The following is a 21,439-nucleotide window of genomic DNA, read 5'->3' on the forward strand; positions in this document are numbered from 1 at the left end:
CATACAACTCTTTTGTATGAGGTATATGAGTGTATTAAAGACCATTACAGACTATATTAAAGATCCACTTCTTCACTGATTTAAACTGGAAATGCCATGGATATCACATATTCTACTACTGGAGATAAAAGTTGATTTCTACTACCCTTTCTTAGTTTCCTATGCCTCAAAATTAGTAGTTGCATGGAATAGGAAAACTGTGTTGAGATATGAATTGTAACACTTGATAGCTTGTGGATGTCACAAATAACATTTATTTTCAAAATCACTTAACACATGAAAAAATCAGTAGTCATCTTGAGTCTCTTCATGCTTTTTTTTTTTTTTCTTTCCCCCAACATGTATCTCAAAGGTAACTTACAGGTAAACTGAGGTTGACAGTATCAGGCAGCAGCCAACCAGGCTTGGTCCCAAGCTGCCTTAGAGCGCATGTCTCTGATGAGGACACATGTATGATAGAAACATGGAACATGGAACTTTCAAGCAAAATATTTTGCTGTCCCTCAGCCCTTCAGCTTACATGTTATGGAGCTGTTGGTGAGAAGTGGCTGTTCTGCTGGGGACCACATTTTCCAAGACCCTCTTGTTAGATTTAGCCGCTGATTGGGTTTAGTAAATGGAAAGGGACTGCAAGTGATGCCCGTGACTTTCAAGCCCGACACATACTCTTCTGTCCTACTCTTTTCCAGGCTCTTCTTTCCCTCTAGCCAGTTGGGAAGGTGATAACTCCCAGGATGAATTTACAAGCTTTCTGGTAAAGATGGCAGAATTTATGTAATCCTGAGTTCCTATGGCTTCATTGAAGGGCTCTTCCTTCTGTTTTCTTGTTCAGTATTATTAGGTGAGAAATCAAGAAATTTTAATTATGTTGGGTCTCTGAAACTTTTGGTTTTATTTGTTACAGCAGCTAGGGCTTCTCTAACTAAAAAAGCATGTGAATTCATCCATGCATATATAGGCAAAACCTAAGAAATGAACTAAAGGCAGGGGGAGGGTTGGCAGAGAGGGAGAGAGAAAGAGGTTTTATTTTGGGTCCTAAGTTGTTGAAGATAACCATGGAAGAAAGGTAGGTTTAATCCATTTCAATTTTAAGACAAGAAAAGCTATTGTAAACTAGTTTTAGAGTTGGGGGTCAATGTAAGATTCAAGTATAGTCCCTAAAAAAAAAGAGACCAAAAAATTTCAGGCTATCTCCAAACCCCTACTGCTTCTACTCATTAATTCTTGTTTTGTGTTTGGTTAATGAGGGAAATTATAGCATCTTCAGTCACAGGTGTCATATAAGTCAGTCAAATCGCACTGTTGTTTGCTCTTATAATTTCAGTTCTTTATGAATGCAAAGTAGTTTTAGTTAGAGTCCTTCTAAAGGGGAAGTGAGTACTATACATGAGTTTCTTTGGTGCTTTTTCCTGGTCCTAGCTTCCTTGGCCCCAGGTTTTGACAGCGGAATAAATGGGCTGTGCATGAGGCTGTGAAATAAGTGCTGTTAAATTGTGCAGTGTTCAACGTTGAAAAGGAACTGCATTTCAATACATGATAAAATTTCCAGATTACCTTGAAAATTGGGCCTGCTACTGTCAGTTACATTGAAAGAATTCCAGCACACTAAATTACCTGACAAGTTGTGGTGTCTTATGTGCTATATTGATATTGGAGTATTTGTTTTGCTTCAGTGGGCACTTAATTATTTGTTTCTTTCTGACAGGGTACTAGAATTAATTTGTAGCATTATGAAGCTTCATTAAACATCCCCTTGAGAGCAAGGGCTGGATCTTGTAACCCTGATGCATCATCTGAATGTTTAGCCCACAGTTTAAATATATTAAATTAGAGTTATGAGTTACTTTTATTTATTTATTTTTTTTAATTTTTTTTTCAACGTTTTTTATTTATTTTTGGGACAGAGAGAGACAGAACATGAACGGGGGAGGGGCAGAGAGAGAGGGAGACACAGAATCGGAAACAGGCTCCAGGATCTGAGTCATCAGCCCAGAGCCTGATGCGGGGCTCGAACTCACGGACCGCGAGATTGTGACCTGGCTGAAGTCGGACGCTTAACCGACTGCGCCACCCAGGCGCCCCTATGAGTTACTTTTAAAAGAGAAGAAATGACAGCTTTTCCATCCTCATGGAGATTTCAGGGATGCAAGCTGAAAGGACCGCAACTGTAGGAAATGGAGGTAGTTGTCAGAATCCAGGTTATGATGGGCTCATGGGGACATGGCTTTCAGTAGAGCCTGGTACTGCTCAGAGGTACACTTTCTGCCTTTTAGCAATTACAAATTATTTTCTATGCAAACAAAGCACAAGTTCTGGCAAAAGGTCCTTTTTTGAAAAACAAAAGACGGAATGAGTTGATTCAAAGGTTTTGTACATCCTTGGTGTGTCCAGTTTCCATTAGTAATAATCTATGGGATAGATGTGAATTAATATATGAATATATCATATATATATGATATGATATGATATATTCATATATTAATAATTATGAGCTCTGTAGCAAGAAGAAAAAAAGCCCTAGAAAGTTAAATGTTTTTTATTTAGTGCTGAAATACCAAAATTTTTGGTTTTGCTTCTATCTGAAAGGTAATTGAGAATATCAGAAAGGTAAAATAATTTCCTTTAGATATTCATGAGAGTGCTTTTTTTTCTCTGAAGAAGATGTAGTTGTACATATAGGAAAAACTTACTTTCACTTCCAGAGATACAGTCCTTTACTGGGTAAGCAGTATTTTCTAATCAAAATGACACTAATGGGTCAGATTTAATGGTCAGAAATTTGAAAGCCTAAATGAAGGACTGTTCTTTCATAGAATTGTGTGAGCAATTTTGAAAGATAATGTTGGTGGCGTTTCTAATTTATTTTGTGATGAACTCCTAAAATGCATTTAAATGTGATTCTAATAATGATACTCTCCTGTTACTAAGGATCTCCGAAGAAGCTGGTTTTATGGGAAAATGCCTGTATGAATAAGTCATCCTGTGATTTTCTGAAGTGGGTATTCAGGAGACACTTACGGAAAGGAAAGAAAAGGAAAGAAAAAATACTCCTACATTCATATGGGGAGTAAGTGTTTTTTCCCTATTATAATAGCAGAAACAAGCTAGTTATAGATCAAGAAGAATAATGGAGAAAAATGTTACAAAATTGAAGCCAAAATTCAGCCTTTTCTTTGTGCCCTTAGTGGTGCTAGCATGCTATATACTTTATGATGACAACAATAGTCATGACAATAATTATACATGGAGTTGTGATCCAAGATTCCCCACGTGTGCTCCATTTGTCCAGCTTGTTCATTTTGTGAAGTTGGTTTGGACAAAATATTGACGGTATTGAAACCTATCCCCTGCTGTGTTTAGAGGAAGTAGTTTTATATTAGTTCCATAGTTTTATGTGTAGTTGAAAAAGAACGTCTTCTGAAATGGAGAGCCCATTAAGAATTGTGGTACCTCTATCTGTTCTCCAAGAAGAGCTAACTGATGCCAATTTTGGAAGGAAGAAAAAGGAAGCACATAGTCAGGATATTTGAATCCACACCTCAAATTCATGGTACTTAGATGTTCTTTTCAAAGTTCAGGCGTTCTTATTGTGGGAAATAAACAAGAAACTTTGTCAAATAATATTGTATTAAAATACTGAAGAGTAGCACTAAAATGAAACTAATGGGCATTTTAGACAAAGCGAGACCAGTTACATTTTGCTTACAGTGGGTGTTAATTTTTTAAATGTTTGGATAAAAGCTGGAGGTTTTTGTTTATTTCTCACTGGTACATTTGAGATGAAAAACAGAAATCTCTTCTAATATTTCGTAGAAATTAGTGAATGGGATTTTAGTAAGTGGAATAAGTAGTTCTTTATGATAAATTTTGAAGAAACTATTTCAGATGTTCTTTCAGTTTCAGATACTGTAGGAAAATAAATAAAAGAAATATGGTGTAAAAATAACTATGTGAGTCACTTCTTATACTATTCTACCTGACAGTCGCTATACGACTATTTTCAGAAGAATTGTTAATATACTACAATAATTTGTAATATGCCCCATTTATGTATACTGAGGCTGAGTTTAAGAGAAAATAAGAATATGATATCATTGTTCTCTACATAGTAAGTTCTGCAATACAATCTTTTGTATTAATAAGCAATAGTCTATAACAAGCAGCGTTTTACTGTTTTGGAGATTATTTTTTGGAAATTTTTTTTAGTTACGGACCTCTGTAAAGAATATTATTAAATCATAGCAAAGCACCTTTGTTCATTTATGAGGTGGAATTAGGGTGGGTATATGAGTATATTTCTTTTATTACACTTACATTTCTCTAGCATTGCTGTACTTTTTCTGTAGATTATTTTCTTAGGAGCTGTATAAAAAGCTGGACAGTGAAAAATATGTGAGTAATAACATGGGAAGCATTCTTACATAATTCTTGTATCAAAATTGTCTATTGGCAAAAAGGGAGAAGCTTTTTACTATAAGAAGAAGGTTTTATTAAAAGAGTAAAAATCTGTAATAGGCAAATTATTGTACAATCTTAATATCCTATAATAGCTCTGTTTCTTAACATCCACCAGGAAATTTTCTCCTGTGATAAAGTCTGTGTTGGACAAACTTTTCACACTGAAGGTCTTGACTTACTCTTTAGTGTGATCTGGTCTCTTACTGGTTTCTGTGGCCATTTGTCCTTTTGCCCTGTCTCCACCCGATTACACCGAGCATCAACTCTGATTGGCAGCAAACACACAGAGATGGAATGATCATTTTTTGTCTGAGTTATCTTTCCAAAGTGCATGTTGGATCATGTCACTCTTCAGTTTATAATCATTCAGAGGTTTCCTCATTGTCCTAAGCTTGAATTCTCAAAGCTCTGCTGGGTTTGCTGTCCTATCAAGTCTTCAAATGATCCTCATTGCCTATGGAATAGAATTTGAGTAGGAAATTCAGCTTGGAGCCAGAGTGCCTTGTTGCCAAATCAAAGATTTTATTTCATCCAGCATGTTTTCACATGAGCTCCAGCCAAAATGAATTCATTGTCATTTCCCCCAAAATGTCAGATCTTTTCTGCTTTCATGATTTTGCTCTTGGTAGTCTGTTCCAATGGATTACCTGGGTAAAAAAGATCTGTGCATATTCAAATTAATTAGATATTGTTAAATTAGCCTTCAAAGTGATTGTACCAATTTATGCTCAATAATATGAGCCAGTCAAGGCCACCAAGCAGTGTGTTTTGGTACCAATAGTGGGTAAGAGTTCCTATTACTCCATATTCTTCTCAACAGTTGGTAATATTAGATGGGTGTGAAATGTTAACTTGTTTTCGTTTTCTTATGCATTTCCCTGATTTCTTGTGAAGTTGAGCATCTTTTTATATATTTAATGGTCACTTGAATTTTCTCTTCCATGACTAACTTTAAATAGCATGCACATGTTTTTCTCTTGGCTTGCTTGTTCCGGATACTGATCCTTTCTAGGTTAAACTGGTTACAGGTGTCTTCCTTCAGCTTGTCTTTTGACATGACATCGTTCCTTTTAATATTGCCATTTGATATGCAGAAATTCCTAATTTTAATATGGTCTAACTTATTAGTCTTTTCCTTTATGATTATTTTTTGGTCTTTTTTTAATGTTTGTTTATTTTTGAGAGAGAAAGACAGAGCACAAGCAGGGGAGGGGCAGAGAGAGAGGGAGACCCAGGATCTGAAGTAGGCTCCAACACAGAGCCCCACATGAGGCTTGAACCCACAAACCATGAGATTATGACCTGAGCCAAAGTCAGAAACTTAACCAGCTGAGCCACACAGGTGCCCCCTTTGTTTGTTTTTTATAAAAGCAATATTCCTCTCAATGTTCTAAAATTGTGTTGTCTGTATTTAAGTCTTTAACTACTTAGAGTTTATTTTTGTTTATGGGCTGAGGCAGGGAATCCAATTTTTTTTCCCCATGTGTCTACTTGTATGAGCACCATTTATTGAATTGTCCCTATTTTCTTGGCTGATCTGCAGTGATACTTCTCTCCTGTATGAAGTTACCAGATATGCACAGGTCTGTTTCTGGGCTCTCTCATCCCTTCTGTTGGTTTAGTCATCTATCTCTGCTTCAATATTGTACTGTCTTAAATAATATAGTTTATAATAAGACTTGATGTATGGCGTAGTGACTTCCCTATTCTTCTCATACTTCAAATAGTTTTTTGCTCTTTTAATACAAATTTTAGAATCAGTTTGTCAAGATCCAAAGCGAGACAAATCCATTGGGATTCTGTTTGAAATTGTATTGAATTTATAGATTTCTCTTATCAAACTGCAGAAAAAAATGGGTCTGATTGCACTTTATTTCCTACCTACCATCCTAGAAATACTTTTGCATCTTGCATTCAAAGAGTCCTACATCTACTCTCTGGAGGCAGCCTTCAGTACATCAAAGGGTATCTGCTCCATTAGGATGACCATTGGGGACTTTCCAGCACTTCCTCTCTAACTAGCTCAAAGGAGGAAAACCAAGCAAGTTTATTCTCTGGTGAGGCACCCCATTAGGAGATCAAATGAAGACTGAGAAAAAGAACAAATCAGCACAAATCAGTGCAGTTGGGACAGAGGTTGAGATTTCATTTACATCCTTTGCAAGCCTCCTTACTTCCTATCTTTGCCACCATGTAATATCCTTTACCATAGGAAGGGGAAGATAGAGTTAAGAGAAATGGGGAATCATGTTAAGATGGGGAGGGGTGAAGTATGAAAATGATTTATGGAAGATTATATTTCAGTGTAATTTTAAAGATTGATCTAATCTATTCATTTTATAATAAATGGTCATACCATTTATAATAAATGGTAAAATGGTGGCTGAGAGAATTTAAGTGGCTTGTTTAAAGTGGCCTAACTAGTAAATAGAAGAGCCTTGATTATCAAATTATCTGGCCCATTGACCAATGCTCTTCAAATTCAAACATTTAAAAGACTATAAAAGTAATTAATTATTATAATTACTATTATTATTGTATTTTAATTAGAAGAATCTCTGCTCATCACCATCTCTACTCATTGTACCATTATTTCTGATACTTTCATGTTTTATGAACTTTGAATCTCTCATAGTATAAAACAATGCACTGATAGCTGGCTGGTGCACCCACTGTCTCTCTCTCCTCTCTCTCTCATCATCCATCCAATCTGTCATGGCATAAATAATATAGAAACAACTACTACTTATTTCATGTATGTGGGTATGTACCTGTATATCTTTTTCTGATTAACCTTAAATATGCTGCTGTTAGGAAAGTATTCATAGGCATTTTTATTTGTTAAATATAGGTTACCTAATGTGAGGTTTGTTTCCATAAGTGTTTTAGTAAATGATCATTTCTACCTGCTTGTCTGTTTTCTGGTAAAATCTGAAACATATCTTCTCTTTTTTATTACCGTTACTAGTTCTTCAGACATAATATTTAACCTGTTTACAACAGAAAAATCATGTTTATCTCAATTTCTTTTTTATTTTTTAATTTTTTTTCAACGTTTATTTATTTTTGGGACAGAGAGAGACAGAGCATGAACGGGGGAGGGGCAGAGAGAGAGGGAGACACAGAATCGGAAACAGGCTCCAGGCTCCGAGCCATCAGCCCAGAGCCCGACGCGGGGCTCGAACTCACGGACCGCGAGATCGTGACCTGGCTGAAGTCGGATGCTTAACCGACTGCGCCACCCAGGCGCCCCTCAATTTCAAAATGATAATATATTTTATTTAAGTGTGCTTTAAAAATTACGTTAGGGTAAAATGGAATTATAATGAAGTCATTTGGTCTAGGAAGGTTGAGTAAGATGGGAATTTGGAGCACATGCTCAGTAGAAGAAATGAAATAGGGAAAGAAGTTTCACTTTTGAGGAACAAATGACACAGAGAGGGCAAGACTGCTTTTTTAGGGTAGAATCTTGGGTAAGGTTCCTTTTAAACCACTTTTTTTAAGGTTGTGGCAGATCCATTAACTTCTCCAGGTTCATGTATTAATAATCTAGTCCCACTTGTCTAACTTAAAAGTTTCTTCCCAGAGTCAGAAACCTACATAGGGAAGGTGACAGGCATTTTTGTCTTTCCCGACTCACTGCTGTCTGAGGCTTTCCGGGTCAGAGAGAAGGATGAGCCAGAACTGGAGGAGAAGGGCTTATCTGATTGGCAGTGGTGTGGTCTGTCATGTGTGCTCTCTGTGAGACGATGCCCTATAGCTGAGCCCTTCTCTTCTGGGGCACTTCTGGGTTCTAGGCACTTCTGGGTTCTGGGGCGCTTCTGGGTTTTGACTTCTTTCAATGCTAGATACTATAATAACCCAGGAAAACATCTTGGCATGTGTAACAGTATACTAAATGGAACATTTCCTGTTGTCTCAAAGCTTTAGCGAAAGCCGTAAAGGTAAAGACAAACATAGTAAAGTATAATACTCCAAAAAGATATGCCAAAATACCTATATGGAAACACCTATGTATGACTTGCTAAGAACCGGCCCAAAGCTAGTTAGGCAACCTTGAACTCATTCCCCACAGGAGATGGATGGAAAGGGCCACCAGGAGATGGATGAGCAAAGACCGTTGAGTCAAGAATACTTTATGGTGAGGTATAGAAGTGCTGTATGTTGGAAACTTTCTGCTACTCCCACTGCTACCTCAAGCCAAGTGGTTCCCCCAAGAGAACTGTTTAGAGAGTTTGACATATAACTCTAGTATTTTAAAGGCACAGGGGCTAGTGCCTGAAGAAGTCCAAAATAAGCAGGTAACCAGAGTAGAGTGAAGAGAGAGGGGTATGCACTGGAAATGGTCTGCATTTCCAGCATTTGAAGGAGTTTGGGGGTCGAATTTACCCCATGAGCTAAATGAGTGCTGTAAAGGGTGGCCAGAAATGAGTCATCTTGAATGATTTTGACAAGGAAATCTACCTGGCGGGTGCAAGGTACCCACTGCAAGAGGCTGGGTAGGGTTCACATCAGGAAGTCAGGTTGAGATAGGTGAATCAGGGAACAATGTAGTGTTATCAGTTCTAAGGTATCAGGAAATGTTCCATTTAGTTTACTGTTAAACATGCTAAGATGTTTTCCTGGGTTATTATAATATCTAGCATTGAAAGAAGTCAAAATTTGTTCCTTGGATCAAAGTAGAGCCACCATTGCATAGACAGCATTTTGATGTTTAGAGTTTGCAGCCCTGGGGTGTGTGGGTTTTTTGTGTGTATGTGTGTTGTGAGGGATGCATGTATGGTGTAGGGAGAACAGTAATATATTTGTCAGGATTCTCCAGAGAATTGGCTTCTTGTAATTGTTAGGGAAGGGGGAAATTGGTTCATGTAACCATGTGAGTTGTTAAGTCCAAAATCCTTAAGGCGAGTCAGTAGGCCGGAAATTCAGGTAAGAGTTGATGTTGCAGTCTTAAGTATGAAATCTGAAGGGAAGGCAAGCAGGCTGGAAACAGGCAGGATTTCTGTGTTGCAGTTTGAGGGCAGAATTTCTTAGTTGGGAGATCCTACTCTTTACTCCTAAGGACTTCAACTGATTTCACCCATCTGAGACAATCTGCTTTACTTACAGTCCACTGATTGTAGGGGCGCCTGGGTGGTGCAGTCGGTTAAGCGTCTGACTTCAGCCAGGTCACGATCTCGCGGTCTGTGAGTTCGAGCCCCGCGTCAGGCTCTGGGCTGATGGCTCAGATCCTGGAACCTGTTTCTGATTCTGTGTCTCCCTCTCTCTCTGCCCCTCCCCCGTTCATGCTCTCTCTCTGTCCCAAAAATAAATAAACGTTGAAAAAAAATTAAAAAAAAAAAATAAAGTCCACTGATTGTAAATGTTAATCACATGTAAAAAATACCTTCACAGCAACATCTAGACTAGTGTTTGACCAAACAGCTGGGCACCAAAGCCTACCAAATTGACATAGAGGATTAACCATCACAGGTAGATAACAATATTAGTTCCTCTTTCCTTCTTTATTCTGCTTCTCAATGATGATTGAAGCCAAGGTGTGTCATAATATCCCAAACACCCATTTCCTCTTTTTTTCATGGACTGAGTGACATCATATTACAGCCTGAAACTATAAACTTAATGTGGCTCTGTGATTAACATCTGTCTTCCCTACCAGACTATGGGATGCTTAAGAGCAGATAATGGGTCTGCTTTTAGTTGCTGTTGTATCTCCAGTGCCAAAAGTTATTGTTCTTGGAGAATCAATGAGTAGTTGGAATTGTTTACCTATTTCACTGGGGTTGGAAAGCAGATGGGCAGAGACCTAGGAAGAGACCAAGAATAGGTATTTGGTATAGAGTTCCCCATGTTTCATTTTCCAACACCAACCAAGCAAAGCAGCTGGCAGTGAGATGGGATCAAGATTTGCATGGTGAGGAGACCTTTAACAAACACCTTGCTCTAGGACATTGTTTTTCTTTGCCTTGTCACTATATTTTAAAAGAAGCAAAGAGAAATTATGATGAACAAGCAAGGGGTTATACCCCTATAATTTATTAACTGAGGATTAAAGGCAAAGTGGAGAAATGTTTCAAAGAACTTTTGAAGCTAAGCTGTTTTGAAACTGAGAAGTCAAGGAATTAAGAAACATGGAGAAAGCATTGTGTATATACCCTAAAGGGATGATGGAATGATCTGAAGGCTATCATGTGTGTTGTGGTCATCGCATGAGGGGAAGTCATGGCATTATAGGAGACAAATCACAGACTTTTCTGCCCTTTTGTTTTCATATTTTAATTTCTTGAGTTCTTTTACATTATTCTCCTTTAAATACCCTCTTGCTGCCACCTACCAGAGAAACAATAATAATCAATGTAGGATAGAACAAAAATGACAAAATAGATGGGGTTGAGTTTTCTGAAATGAGTATTTTAGGGCCATGAACTTAGCCCAGGACACTCTCCTTTCCGTTCCTCCAACTGCCTTCCGGGGGAAGGGTGTGTGCAAGAGGACGGGTGCAGTGTGGATACCATCATGCCCATAGTGGAGTTCAGAGAGAGGTGGTGGAGGGAAGGTCACACTTACGCATTGCCTGTTGGGTGCAGACACTACAGTAGGTGCTCCATTGTGCAGTATCTCACTTAATCCATGGAAATCAGGCATTAGCACTTATTTGAGAAAACAGGTTCAGGAAAGTTTAGTGATTTTTGAAGATTCTCAGTTAGAAAGTGGTGGATTCAGCATTGAAACCTATTTGATCTGATTTCAAAGCCTAGTTTTTTCTTGCTCCTCTAACCAGGACACGAGACAATATAGATTCCTTCTTAAATAAGGAATACTGTCGCTCATTCCAAAGGACAAAGTTCCAAGTCTCAAATTGCTTTACTGTGTCTCCCAGGACAAGACAATCGATTCTTTGATATAACAAGAAAGAGCATCAATGCCCAAAGTTACATTTTTCACTTTAATTTATTGCTAGAAGATGAAATTACTCTTAAACATATATATACACCCATGGTACACACTTCCACCCCTGCCATATCATTTATTGAGTGTGCTAAGCACTTTATATACTTTGCATGTATTGTCACCCGTAATCTTGCCAGCAGTTCTGTAAGGTAGGTAATATTCCTATTTTTGAAGAAGAAAGGGAGACTTAGAAAGGTTATTTGTCTAAGGTCATACAAGTAGTTGAGCTGAGATGGATACCCACATATTTTTGGCTCTGAAGCTAATGCTCTAAACCACTGTATTGCATTCATTCATTTATTCATTCATTCATACAAGAAATATTTATTGAGTGCCTTCTCTGTGCCTGCACTATGCCAGGTAATGGATACAATAATGAAAATCACCAACTTCAGTCCTAAAGAAGTTCATTCAGTTGAGGGAAACAGACACATAAATAGGCAATGGTGACGACATTTAGTAAGGCACTGATGGGTATATATTCAGGGCCATCATATGCAGATATGTGTAGGACCTATACGTATTTTCATCATGTTAGCTTAATGAAAAGACATCTAATTTGGCCTTTTTTTTTGAGGAGAGCAGATGATAAAAATTACATCAGGTTGGGAGGTATCTGGGAGGAGATGACTCTATATGAATCTTAATCAGTGAGTAAGAGCTTACCAGCTACAGTTAGCTAAAAGAGAGCACTACACATAGGGAGAATTATGTGATGAAAACCACAGAAGAGAGACGAAGTGTAATACATGGGGAAGTGGGGTGGTTGATGGTTGACTTCTTTCAAAGAATAGTTTTTTGTGTGTTAATTTAATGGAGGTTCTTTAGGCGTCTCTAATTTTCCTCCACCTATTTTGGAAGCCATTCTGAGTCATGAATTAGTATCTGAGAGAAGAATGAAGAGGTAGAACGAAAGGCACCACCATTTTTCTGGTGTTACTACCAAGTACTTGTGAAATTTTATCTCCTTGAGTTCTCATAACGTATCTTCAAAGCAGAATCCTTCAAAAGAAAGGAAATTGAAGTAAGGCTCAAAGTCTTTGTCTAGTGGGGCGCCTGGGTGGCTCAATCGGTTGAGCATCTGACATTGGCTCAGGGCATGATCTCAGGGTTTATGGTTCGAGCCCCATGTCAGGCTCTGTGCTGACAGCTTGGAGCCTGGAGCCTGGAGCCTGCTTCAGATTCTGTGTCTCCCTCTCTCTCTGCTCCTCCCTTGCTCATGCTCTGTCTCTTTCTCTCTCTATATAAAAAATAAATAAACATTAAAAAAAACACAAAAACTTGTCCAATTTAGCAAATTGAAGGAAGAGCTGAGGATGTGAACTCAATATAATCTTTTACTGAAGCCCCATATCTTATTCATTCTCTAATGAGAAGAATATGATTGTTTATATGACATTCTCCTCAACTTTTTCTTACCTAAGTAAGGTGCTTGCCAGAGAAAACCTCAGAATCATTACCACTAAATTCCTGGGTAAGAAAACAGTTTTGTACTTTAATTGTCTGTCCTCTGCATTTGGAGTTTTATTTACTGTATAAGTTTTACGTAAGTTCATAAAAGTCAATAAACTCAATATTCCAGAAATCACTTACAATTTAACATCTAGATAATGAGGGTAACAAAAAGGAAGTTAATTCAGTGTGGGTTTATGATGGTGATTAACTTAGTCCCATTTCTTTCCCTGAAGAGAGGAAGAGTTCAGAAATAAAACAATGCGAGTCTGCTGCATCCAAGGAGATAGACGCAAGAACAAAAGATTTGTTATGAAACCCTTAAAATCACAGTGCCCTTTTAGCTAATTATGGTAGCTTAATTAAAGTTATTTTAAAGTAATAGTTAATTATGCTTAATTAAGGTAATTATGGAATTAGCCAGGGGAATTTGAATGAACCACAGTGCAGACATGTTTGGCCTCTCAGGATCAAGAATACTAGTTTGCATGGATCCAAAACATCTCCTTGTGTGCATATAGGAGAAAATAGAAAATAAAGCCTAGATTATAGTTTTTACTACACAAAGCCACTACTAACAATACATAAAGTTATACGTGTGTTGTTGCAGAGTATACTAGTGTATTTTCAAAAAGTGTAATGTGAGATTGTATTGGATTTGATTTCTTTTAATGTAGGTTTACTTTTGGGAGGCAAAGGAGGATTAAATGTCTAACAGTCAATGGTGTTTATGTTTTGAAAGTCTACATAATCCTTCTCTGTCCATACATTATTCAAATTTACCAGATGCTTTTGGGACTGTGGCTGACTTTAGGAAAGATCTAGCACTTTTTACTTGGAGATATAATTTGGACTGAAATATCTAGGTCTGGCATTGTTGCCATTCTGTTCTTGATTCAATAAAGGCACAAGATACAGAGACAAAGGTGTAATCTTCCCTGTGCATTGGTAATGTTTGTTAAAAAATCTCTCCAGTGCCTTCTTGGCTTTGCTGTGGCTGGAATATATGATTCCGTTTGTTGGGAGAATTCCCAGTGAATTTTTTTTAACAGGTCAGTGATTCTTAAAGTACAGTATTCCAGAATCTTCCAAGTGGTGTGCCTATAGTCTAATTTTAGTCTCTTCAGGGTAATTATTTTTCCCTAGATTAACCTTCCCCATTAGGTTTGTGCTGATTCAAATTTCCACCTAGATTTTCAGGCTCCCTAAACGTCTTACCAGGTTTTCTGCTGAGGAATTATTACTCCTTCCTTTAACAAGGAACATTACAAAAAAGTCAGTGATCTCTGCTTATAACTGAATGTTAAGTAGAGAGTGAAAGCGTACTTTTTATTTATTTTTTCTCTTGAGGGTAGATTACACTGGGATGGAGGAGAGGAACGGAGGCCTCATAGAATCAAGCAATGAGTCCTAATGGGGTGCTTAGGTGTCAGGCTCAGTTCTGCTACAAGTGCTGACATTCACCATCACCTCTCAGTGACTGCATTGGAGGTGGCTGCATTGGGAGTTCCCTAGAAGATCACAGCAACAGAGACTCCTAATAGGGTTTCTTACCTTGTCTAAGACCATGAAACAGTTCATGAGATTCTATGAGCCCCTCTAGATATGAAGTGCGAAGGATTTATGGGCTTTCATAATGAACATTTTTATCATTGAAAATGTAATATTTATTTTATTCAATTGCCACTTAATAAAAACGTATTTTAAGAGTAATACATGTTGGGGTGCCTGGGTGGCTCAGTCGGTTAAGCAGCCGACTTCGGCTCAGGTCATGATCTCGCAGTCCGTGAGTTCTAGCCCCGCGTCGGGCTCTGTGCTGACAGCTCAGAGCCTGGAGCCTGCTTCAGATACTATGTCTCCCTCTCTCTGACCCTCCCCTGTTCATGCTCTGTCTCTCCCTGTCTCAAAAATAAATAAATGTTAAAAAAAAAGAGTAATACATGTAAAAGATGAGGAAAACACAACAAAGCAGCACAAGTAGAAATAATCTAACAGATCAGACTGTCCCATGGGCTATTGAGATTGGCTCAGTGGTGGTCCTCTGTAGGGTAGGAGCTGAACAGAATCATTTACTGAATTCTTATATGGGTATTCAGCAATGGAAATGCCTTTATTCACAGGGTTGCTAGTTTGACAGGGTATGGCTCGAGAGCTCTTGGTCAGTCTTATTCCAATCCATGTGGACAGAAACTGTACAGAACAAAACACACACAAAGAGAGAAGCAGAGTTGAGAGGAGTGAGAAAGATTTAATGGTGTTATTTGAGCCCAAAGATTTGACAATTTCTGAACATATCCATGATCGGCCTTCACAGTTATGTGAGCCAATAAATACCTTTTTTACTTAAGCTTGTTTTGGCTGGGTTTATGTAGCTTGTAGTTGAAAGAATTCAGACAGTACTTGCTTGTCTCTGTTTCATTGTGAGGTATCCGAGCCTTACATGAAACCCCACTGACCTGAGGAATGACTGTTGTGAGGTTATGGTTGAGCCTAAATGTAAAATGTACACGGAAATGCAGGTGAAACAGGGAATTTCTAATATGAGAGAGAAAAAAAATAAGGGAGAGTCAAACTAAATATTTATTAAATACAGAAGGGAAAATGATAATTTTTCAGTGGACAAACCTGGGTGACACCATCTTAACCAAGGATCAGGGTTAGCATTACCATTTAGGACCTGTCAATGTCATGTACTTCTCAATATGAGGCACTGAGAAGGGCTTGCCATCTCTGGTGTCATTTCCAGGAGTGCACAGCTGTGACCTAATTATGAGAAAACATCAGACTAACCCAAATTGGGAGGCGTACTATGAAAATAACGGACTGGTACTCTTTAAAAGTGTTAAGGTGATTAAAAAAAAAGTGTTAAGGTGATGAAACACAAGGAAAGACAAGAAAACTGAGGAGACATGACAACTAAATGTAATATGAATTGCAATGTCAATCATCTAATTTAATGAATTCAGTGCAATATCAATTAGATCCTTAAGCAGAAAGAGGACATTAATAGTAAAACTGGTGAAAAGTAAATAAAGTCTGTAGTGTAGTTAATGATATTGTATCAACATTAATTTCTTAGTTTTGATATTTATATTGTGTAAGATACTAATTTAGGGGAAGCTGGTTGGATGTGGAATTCTCTGTCGTATGTAACTCTTTGTAGATCTGGAATTATTTGAAGATAAAAAGTTAAGAAACACAGTGCACATTGAGAGAAAAAGAGTGGGGGGTTTGACGAGGGTCCTGGAAGTGGCAGAGAAATGATACTGGCCAACCTAGAAAGCTCCGGCACGGGCATTTCCTTAGCTTTTGCAGAGAGGAGCTTCCCAGTGGGGGTTGCTGAATGGAGTCTGTTCCTCTACCTCTGGTCACTTCTTTAGGGTCCTGCTTTCTGCCTCATGACTTCATCATGGATTTGGCTAATGTCTGGTAGATCACTGGTCAATATTTCAATATTCTTTAGAACTGTTGAAACTCTAAATTTCTCTTTGTCTCTGTGTTAGTATTTAAATGGAAAGTTGTGAGACGGAAGGCCAGACATCCATATTTTCCCATTTTCTTCATTTGATAAGAATATTTTCTTTTTCCTTTAGTTTTTATTTAAATTCCGGTTAGTTAACATACAGTATACTATTAGTTTCAGATGTACAATTTAGCGATTCAGCACTTCTCATCACGAGTGGCCTCCTTAATCCTCATTACCAATTTCACCCATTCCCCTGCCCACCTCCCCTCTGGTAACCATTAGTTTGTTCTCTGTAGTTAAAGCTCCTGTTTCTTGGTTTGTCTTTCTCCCTCTCTTTTTTTCCCCTTTGTTCATTTGTTTTGTTTCTTAAATTCCACATATGAGTGAGATCATAGGGTATTTGTCTTTCTGTGACTGACTTATTTCAGTTAGCATGATACTCTCTAGCTCTATCCATGTCATTGCAGATGTCAAGATTTCATTCTTTTTATGGCTGAGTAATATTCCATTACACATACATACCACAGTTTCTTTACCATTCATCAGTGGAAGGACATTTGGGCTCTTTCCATAATTTGGCTATTGCACATAACACTGCTATAAAATCGGGGTGCTTTTGTCCCTTTGAATGGGTATTTTTGTATCCTTTGGGTAAATACCTAGTAGTGCAATTGCTGGATCGTGGGGTAGTTCTATTTTTAATTTTACCAGGAAACTCCATGCTGTTTTCCGGAGTGGCTGCACCAGTTTGCAGGTAGGAATATTTTAAGTATAAATCAAAAAGCTCTTTATATCATGATTTCATTGGACGCAACAAACTTTCATTATTCTTTATAGTTCCCATGATTAAAATAGCACTTGGAGCACAGTACATTGTCAGTAATTATCTGTGAATGTCACTAAAATATGTTTTGATGTCAGCTGTACATTTTAAATCTGACTAAATAATTATAAAGATGTAGTGAAGTTTATAATGTATATCATTTTATTGAGCATGTAATATGTGCCAGCCACTGTGCTAAATGGTTTATATGCATCCTTCTTTAGTCCTCACAACACCAGCAGGGCACATGTTATTTTTATCATTTTGAAGATGAGGAAAATGAGGCCCAAAGAAGTTAAGTGACTTGCATCAGCTCACAAAGTTACTTAATTGCAAGTCTAGGATTCTAATCCTTCTATGTCTGACGATAACACTCCGCTTGGTCTCTGAAATTATGTGATGCATTTTATAAGTTTATAAGCGTTATAGGATTTATATGTTAAACATTATGTATTAAAATGAATAATTGTATGATTTTTGTTTGAAAATATACATGGGAGATCATCACATCATAATTTTTTAATTATTAGCAATCTATCAATTTGCTCTGCTGCTCTTATATTTGCTTCAAGTTCATTGGAACAAAGTATCCCTTATGTACAATATATTCAGAATAAAGAGACACAGGTAAAGTATATATCCTGTTCAGTCTTGGGTATGGTGCTAAGATTCTTAGGTCTACAAACACACATGTATACACACAGCACTAAATCAGGTATAGTCAGGTTTTATGTAATATGCAACTATATTTAAGTCAATTTTTGAATGCTCTTAAACACTATTGGAAAACACAAAGTATAGAGTTAAGGAAAATTGGTATAAAACTCAAAAAGCAGATTAAAATATCTTAGGGCTTTGTCTTGATTGTTTTTTTTATTTTGGTATGCCCATTTTTGTATGTGTCATAAATAAGCACTTAAGGAACTATGTAGGGGTCCTTTTCCTTGCAGTACGTTATTTCCTCCCTAATTGGTCAATGTAGGACAAACACATCATTAAACACACAGAAGCCTCACTATAGCGTAAAATTTCATGTAAGGCAGATCCATTGCAAGCAGTGAGAGCAGTTTGTTCCTGTAAGTGCCAGAAGGACCTTGTTATAGCTTCCCTTCACTTATAACAGAGCCCTTAGCAAGGGTAGCCTTATGGGACCTTTTCAGGATGCCATTTGGTGAAAATGATGATGAGAATTTCTTCTACTTTTAGTAGTCTTGTGTTACTGCTGAAGAATTAGATTTTCTGTTGCTGCAGTGGGCTAGTGTCCAGTTAAAGGATTCTGTGGTCATTCTGAAATGAGAAATGAATTATTTTATTCCGGGTATCCCCCTTGAGAAGCCAAGGTGCTTTGGTGCCATTGGTGTGATTGGATCTCTGGACTCCTCTTGCTTGATGTAAGGTTACAGCCACCTGAGCAGGGCTCAAAGGCATCTTCTGCAGCTTGGGACCCATCCAGTGAATCAGAATGGCAAACGAGCGGGAATAGCTGAAATGGAAAACAGCCAGCTGCTGGCCCAACACGATGAGGCTCAGAGTTAATTTGCAGAAAATGAATTATTTCTTTTCAACGTGTGACTCTCTCTGTGAATGGAACATCATGACAGGAAGTGAAAAGGAAATGCTTTATCAGGACTTGGCTGAGTGAGTTATGGGGCAGGTGTGCATGCTTGGAAAACCTGGGACGGATGGATTGGAATAAAATATGATCACTGGTCCAAGCTGGTTCACAGAGCCACAGAGCCATCTGTTAGGGCTCAACCTAGCATGACTGTCAGTCTCCTGTAGGAAGAGACTTAGTATAGGAGTGCAAAGTTGTAGGTATATAGAGAGAGTTCAGGAAAAATGCCCACTTTCAAAAAAAGAAAAACATTAACCACAAAATTAACCAGGGCTAACCATTGGTTTTTAAAGTTAATAGCAACACATGGTCATCCACAAAAGGACAGGTCAGCAATTTTTCACAACTAGACATTTTTTTTTTTTTCCAAAGAGGAAAATGACTGGGTTAGAATTATGTCTTCTATTATTTTCTGTTACCTTACAGTGTGGACATTTGTGGAAAGGATGACCAAAGTTTTTTCAGGTCAAATTAGGTTCTCAGATTTATTAAGACCAGACGTTTAACCTGTGTAGGTTGGATCAGAGAGAGCCCGGGGCTCCATGTGGCTTAGCCCAAGTCCCTGGAATATGGAGAAAGGACTCTCACAGGCAAGTGTATGTTTAGGGATGCCATGACAGATAAGGTTTAAGCCTATTTAGAATACTCAGTACTGGAGTATTCCAAATTATCTCTGAGGAACTTTCTAAGTATGAAAATGTTAACACCCATCTTTCTCTCTCAGCCACCTCATTATTTCTCTTGTAGTCAAAGATTCCTTGGGATATTACTTGCACTGTACCCCTTCCCACCCCCCCCCCCCACTGCAATCAGAGGACACAACTCTCTGTTCAGCGTGAAGCTCAATAAACAGTTGAATTTGTGAAAGAAAAGCACAAACCTTGTGACTCTATTGAGAAGAGGACAGGCATTTGATTAAAGCTGACAACTCTTAACACTGCGCTCTTCCTCTGCTGCTATGTAGTCCTTTGCAACATATATTATAATTCAATTAATCCTCTAATTCCCACTTAAAAAATTCTCTGAGGTATAGCCTCTTCAGAGGATAAATTACTTTTGTTAGGATTCAGTATTCCTTTGTGGGTGTTGGTGGACTCTACCATTAATGGTCCCTGGAGAGGAGATGAAGAGTTGGGGAGAGCTGGAGATGAACTGGGAGTTTGGAGCAGACGAGATGGACTGTGGTCACGTACAGAACCAATAGTCAGGTTCACAGACATGCGGACACCGATCATGGCAGTGCTTGAGTTAGGGCGTGATGCAGGAGAAACTCAGAATGTCCAAGTGAGTCATGTTGAGAATGCGGTAGGCTCCAGCATGCCTTGATGGACCCAAATCAGTAGTTTGTAACTACTTCAGTTCTCCATCTCTCACCCCTGAGTTGGACTATTCAGCACTCTCACTCAGGGCTTGAGAGACCTCCACTTACGTGATACATGTATTAAAAAGGGGAAAAAAGATGCATATGCCATCCGCTACCCTTCTGCTTCCATTTCTTTCATTGGAGTGGGATAGTCTCATGGGTATAGGTATATGTACCCTTGGGATGGAAGAGGCTTTATGGGAGATGTGCTTAGCTGCACAGGTGTTTCACATCATAGGTAGGGCTAGAGGAGTAGAGTTAGGATTCAGGGCTGGGATGAACAATCGTCCTGTTTTTCCCAAGACTGAGGGGCTTTCTAGGATGTGGGATTTTAGCATTATAGTTGAGACAGTGGTGGAAAAATTGTCCTGCTTTGTCCTAGGCTGATGAGCTTGGGGGTCAACTGACCAGACTGGTGTGGACCCTACTTAAACAGAGATAGGACATTGTGTAGACATTATACAAAATCTCCCCACTTGACTTTTGTGCATCAGACAGATCAGATTCTCTCTAACCCCTGAGGCTGTTCTATTGAACCGCGTGGGGCTTATTCAGTACTCAGTGACAGAGGAAACAGGATCTATACTAGTGGCTTAACCACTTCATTTTATGTAGGGAAGTAACATTAATACATTAGGACACACATCCGACTGGGTTTCATTCGCCAGTACAAAATTACTTTTTGATTCATGATACATTTTGATCTGAAACACACCCACTATCAAAATTTTGGTCAGTACTGTGGTCTCAGTCTGAATCGCTCAACAAAAGGAGAGAATATACGTGTGGGGGAAGACTCCCACACATCTGCTTCACCTTTCTCATCCCAAATGCAAGTTTAGACAATCCCCAATAGAACTTTCAGAAATACCCTCTATGATTGTTGTGCAAACGGGTGAATTCAGAGTCAGTAATAAAGGTGAGGGAAGATGGAAAGTGGCGCTCCGAGCAAACCTGAGCTAACCACAGATTCTGCTGTGCATTGCTGCCTGCATGCCATAGTTTCCCACTGTAGTTTATTCCATTTTTCTCCACGAGTGGCTCTAATGCTCCTGAAGAGCCTGCTGTGTGCAGAGTGGCTTTCTAGAAGGGCTGGATATTTTCTCGTAGAATAGAATTCTGGCTACCTTGGATTTCATGTTAAAGTTCTTTTGTGTACATTCTAAAATACTGTTTTGACAGAGATTTTCAGTCATCAGTAGCAGTAGGGAGAATAATTGGAAGGTGGACATTTCTCGATTACAGTTTGAGGCTATTACCTTATTTCTGCCCTTAGGATTTATTCAATCATGTGACGTTAGTGATGAAGTC

The sequence above is a fragment of the Leopardus geoffroyi genome, chromosome A1, assembly GCF_018350155.1.
Source record: "Leopardus geoffroyi isolate Oge1 chromosome A1, O.geoffroyi_Oge1_pat1.0, whole genome shotgun sequence".
Taxonomy (NCBI): Eukaryota; Metazoa; Chordata; class Mammalia; order Carnivora; family Felidae; genus Leopardus; species Leopardus geoffroyi.